A 6,000-nucleotide genomic window follows, 5' to 3' on the forward strand; every position below is an offset into this window, starting at 1 on the left:
CGCGGCGGTGGGGTGGCACTAGGACGGTGCGGCGGTGGTTCTGGGACGAGGCCGGCGGTGGGGCGGAGCTAGAGGTTGCGCTGAGGTGCGAGGTTTGCTTGGTCGGCGGCGGATCTAGGGCTGCACTGAGGCAGCGGCGAGCGATGATATGAGTCGGCGGGAGACTGTGGGGCGGCGGGCGAGGAGTTGAATAGATGAACAGGAGGCAGCGCGGAGGCGTTGAATAGATGAACAACGGCGACGGAGGAGAGTTGAAACAAGGCAGCGGAGGAGAGTTGAAACAAGGCAGCGGAGGCGTGAAATCAATGAATAGGAGGCGCTAGAGTTTGTTATTAGGGTTTAGTTTATAATTAGTTGTGGTTAATTGGAGGTTTGGGTTTTGGGTTTTTTATATTATTTTCAATAATAATCCAGTTAAGATTAGGAGTTATGATTAGTAAAGGTAATTGACTCCTTCGTCTTTTAGGAGACCCAATAACGACGGTATTAAAACTAAATCAACGAAGGGATTAGAAAACCGTTATCCCATCTCACATCATTACTCTAATAATTGTGATAACTAGATGAAGGGCTTTAAAACCATCGTTATTTTACACACATTAATGACGGTCAACTGTTCCCTTCACTAAGTTTGGTCGTTAAATATCAGATTTCTTGTAGTGCATATAAACCATCAATAGTTTGGCGCCCACCATGGGGCTTCCTCTCTTTTTCGAGAAGATATGTCAGGTTCTGAACAAGGGCCTGATCAGTCTCATCCTGTAGCTCAACCCCGAAGTTGTGTCACTCAAGCTAAGCAGAAAATAGTTTTGGCTGAGAGGAATCGACATAATCGCGTCCCTCTACAGCTTTAGCAACCATTTTGGGAGTATTTATCAGTTATCCATCTATAAGATGGATGAGCTCCCATTACCTTCAAAAGCCTCTCGAAAGATGAGCATCATGTCGTCTTTTTAGAGAGGTCTTCTTTGGTTGTCTTTCTAAAAAGAACAACTCCGGCTTCTTGAATATCTTTTTCAGAAAGAATTCCATCACCAAAGTTACCTAGTATCTATTAGCCGTACCACACGATCCATAAGAACTCAACTGAAGAGACTCTGTTTAAGCTAGCATATAGCGCTGAGGCAATCACTCCCGTCGAAGTAGGCATGCCTACCATTCGACTACAACACTTCGACGAGGACATGAACTCTGAGGGACTTCGGATCAGTCCCGACCTCCTTGAAGAGATCCGAGAGAAATCGCTCCGGACTCAAGTCACCAACCAGCAGTAAATCGCCCGCTACTACAACAGCAAAATCCAACCAAGGAGATTCAATGCTAGCGACCTCATCCTCTGCAAAGCCGCTTTCAATAGGAACACTCGTCGAGGCTGGGAAGGTCCTTACACAGTCCTAGAAGAGCTATGGGCCTGCACCTATCAACTAAGAGCCCCAGATAGGAGAATTTTACAACATCCCTAGAATATCGAGCATTTGAGGCGACATTTTCAATAACTGTAAATTTTGTTTAGCCTTAATAAAATTGTTATTGAAAGCGACTCGATTGCTGCCTCGCACTCCTGTAGTGCTTAGTCTATGCAGGCATCCTACCTCAGTTGGATATTAAGCCCTTGATACCTTTTCAGGAATAAACTCAAGGCACTAACCATATGGTCGACTCCCACAGTCGCCTCTCGACCATTATGGGGATACTGAAGACCCAGGCGTCTATGTAAGAGCTGGGCACTCAACCTCAGAGTTGTCATTTTACCTGATTGCCATCAAGGCGGCCCTCTGTAGGGCGAAAGACCTAGTCAACTTCAGCAAGTCCTAGGCACAGCCTCAGGGTTGTTAAAGACTTAGTCAACTTCAGTAAGTTCTAGGCATCCAACCCCGGTTGGATATTAAGCCCTTGGTACCTTTTCAAGAATAAACCCAAGGCACTAACCCTATGGTCGACTCCCATAGTTGCCTCTCGACAATTATGGGGATACTGAAGACCCAAACATCTACGTAAGACCTAGGCACCCAACCTTAGTGTTGTCATTTTACCTGATTGCCATCAAGGTGGCCCTCTGTAGGGTGAAAAACCTAGTCGACTTCAGCAAGTCCTACGCACAGCATCAGGGTTGTTAAAGACCTAGTCAACTTCAGTAAGTTCTAGGCATCCAACCTCGGTTAGATACTAAGCCATTGGTACCTTTTTAGGAATAAACCCAAGACACTAACCATATGGTCGACTCCCACAGTCACCTCTTGACCATTATGAGGATACTGAATACCCAAGCGTCTACGTAAGACCTAGGCACCTAACCTCAGGGTTGTCATTTCATCATTTTGCCCCTCAGGGCGGTCCTCTGTAGGGCGAAAGACCTAGTCGACTTCAGCAAGTCCTAGGAACAATATCAGGGTTGTAAAAGATCTAGTCAACTTTAGTAAATTCTAGGCATTCGACTTCGATCGAATTCAAAAACCTTGGTACCTTTTTAGGAATTAACCTGAGGCGCTCACCATATGGTCGACTCCCATAGTCGCCTCTCAACCATCACGGTTATACCGAAGACTCAGACGTCTACGTAAGACCTGAGCACCCAACCTCAGGGTTGTCATTTTTACCTAAGTACCACCAGGGTGGCCCTCTGTAGGGCGAAAGACCTAGTCGACTTCAGCAAGTCCTAGGCATGACCTCAGGGTTGTAATTTATAAAATAGATGATTAATTTTGAAAATCTCTTGGGGCTAGGAATAAACAACTAACAAGTTTGCAGCGGAAGCTAGAGGAACGTAGTACATTCTTAAAAATTATTAATCTTTACTTTGTCTATAATGATAGGATCTCATTATTAACTAGCTACAAGGCCTAGTACATTTTTTTGTTAGGCCCATGTGCGTCCTCATTGCAATAAATGTTATACAATTTAAGTACAAAGAAAAAAACGGGTTGATTAATGGTGTAGTTGGCGAGGGGAAACTCCAGCAGCTTAGTTTGGCATGTGGATATATTATAGATGTAGATGGAGAAGGGTGGTTTTGAAAATAGTGGGTGCATGTGGGTAATTAATATGGTTTTTGTTTGTGTGGTTTTCTTCATTCATTTTTAATATATCTGCGGTCCTGTGGATATATATAGCTATAACATTGCTACTCTCTTTTAATTTTGTGGAAGAGTTTGGGTGTTAAAAATTTTAAATTATATAATCCGGTTAAAGTAGGATTATATAAGTTAAGCCCATACATAAAATTTATTTTAACTAACACCCATGTGTAAATATTATAATTGGCATTGAGATCTAAAATTTGTGTGAGATTCTCTTTGATTTTTATACAAACAATATCTATTTAAATAATAATAAACTTCGTGACATGAAAAAAAGATCAAACATACAATATAAGTAATTGCTTTAAAATAATCTAATCTAATCTAATAAGAAGAAAATAGATGAAAATGATGTGAAAATTATTATAATTTTATAATTTATAATTTTTAAACAATCTAATCTAATCTAACAAGAAGAAAATAACAAATGCACATACCTGTTGAAAGAGATGAAAGTACTATGAAAATTATTATAAATTTTAATCTGAAAAAAAGATCAAACATACAATATAATTAATTACTTTAAAATAATCTAATCTAATCTAATAAGAAGAAAATAGATGAAAGTGCTGTAAAAATTATTGATATTTCTTAATATGAAAAAAGATCAAATATACAATATAATTAATTGCTTTAAAATAATTTAATCTATAAGAAGAAAATAACAAAGGCATATATCTGTAGAAGGAGATGAAAGTGCTATGAAAATTGTTGTAATTTCTTGGGTTATATTCATTGGTATGTGATGTTGCATGTGAGAGGATAACAATTATAAATAGAATTCTATTTAAATAATAAGAGTATAATTTGTAGGGTCGAAAAATTGAAGTTGATTAATTCTTATTTTAAGAATGAGTTCTATCACTTAGTAAGAACATTTTACAATCACTCACTCTCTCGATTACAGAGGAAGAGAAGATAGATTTGACTTCTCTTTTGTTTAAGGTGGGTTCTAGGTGACGAGAGGATGCTTTACTCGATGCTTGAGTCGAGATTACTTCGCGTTGACGATCAAAAACAGATCACAAACACTCCTGTTGGTTGCTAAATGATTTCCGAAGTAGGATTTTGCCAAAAGGTCCTCCACCCTCCTAGCTGCTTGCGGATATTTATAGAGCTTTAGCATGTAACTGACATACTACAATCGCGGGGTCGCGGGCGTAACCGACTCCTGAGATTTAGCCTACGTGGATGACTGGGTCTTCGTGGCCGTTACAACCTGATTTAATGTGGGTGACGAGCTTCGCTGCGTTGGCGAACCTCGTCCTTGATGTCGAGCCTCGTTGCGTGGCGAGCCTCGTCTTTGATGTCGAGCCTCGCTATATGGCGAGCCTCGTCTTTGATGTCGAGCCTCGCTGCGTGGTGAGCCTCGTCTCTAAAAATGAGTTTCAATAATTTCGGGCGAACTTCTAGATGACGTTCGTCTTCACTTGCGAGGGTTGTTGTAACAAGGTGTGACTCTCGTCTTCCTTCTGGCATTTTTGGGTGTCTACATAATTAAATTTTAAAACTAATTATGCAGTACCGTGAACTACTTGAATTTTAGTTAGTAAGAGATCGCCACGTTGTGTCCTTATATCGTAGCTGTTTGTTTTAATTTTCCTTTTTTATAATTTTGAGAACAATTTTGTCTCTTTAATTTGTTTGGTGTATTTTACAAATACCCCATCCATATTATGTATATTTGTAGGTCTGTGTTGTTCCTAGGTTCGACCTCTGGGGCGGACATTATTTGTTTCACTAATTTGTTTGGTTTTTGCATATATGCCCTTCATCTTATATACATTTGTAAATTTGGCATTTAATAATTTTATTCAGGTTTACATTTTAATTTAAACTATATCCTTATCTTCATACTATATACATTTAATAAGAATTCATCAATTTATCAACTCACTCTTATTTAATGGATTAGTATTTGAATTCCAAGGGTATTTTTGTCTACCAAAAGATTTTTCCGAACTCGTGCTTTTAAAGAGAGTATGATTATTTAATTTATTTTTTATAAAAAAATAAGAGAGAGAATAGAGAGAAGATAGAGAGCGGGAGAGGAGAAATCCGACGAAACGACTTATATAGCCATAGGATGTGGCTTATTATCCAGGAATACCCTCACGGAAGGGTTCGGCTAAGGAAGGTCACGTGTACTCTCATGAGGGTATTCTTTGAAATTGAGAAACAAAATATATGGTCGGGGGATTGATGGGGACGAAAACGTAAATATTAGGTGGTTTAGGTATAAATTAGAAACATAAGATTGTTTTCTGTGGATTAATTCTAAATATAAGGTAATTTCCACGGATACAAAAAACTTATTTTTATGTTTGTATATAAACACATAATTTTTAAGGGTATTATCCTAAGACATTTCCTTGCAAATAGAATCTAAATATTCGACTTCTTTTTAATGTGGCAGAACTTATAAGGGCTATATTTTTCTCAAAATGAGCTATGAAACTGCTGTAAGAAGTTATACTCTTAAGAAAAGATGTATATTTTCTCCATAAAGATCTACAATATAGTATAAATAGCTATGCTTCGAACAATCAAAATTAGAACCGTTTATAAGCTTATATATTTTTCTTATCATTAATTGTATATAAAGATATATTGCTCTCTGTTTATTGTCCTCAAACATTTTCGGCAAATACCTTTAATTTCCTTCTTGAAGTGACGAAATCATAAGGAGCTATACTTTATTCACAAAGCACTACAAACTTGTTATAAGGAAATATACTTTGAGCAAACAAGCTACACTTTGTCAAGAACAAGTTATAGTATGTTGCACAGAGGTATACTTGAACAATTAATAAATAGTTGATGATCAACACAAAATAAGATTGTTTCAAAGAGCTTTTTCACTTCAATTACAACAAAGTGTTATGCCCATGCCCGCACGGGTGGGATTTTCTTTAGTTTCTAC

Source organism: Asparagus officinalis, chromosome 1, assembly GCF_001876935.1.
Source record: "Asparagus officinalis chromosome 1, Aspof.V1, whole genome shotgun sequence".
Taxonomy (NCBI): domain Eukaryota; kingdom Viridiplantae; phylum Streptophyta; class Magnoliopsida; order Asparagales; family Asparagaceae; genus Asparagus; species Asparagus officinalis.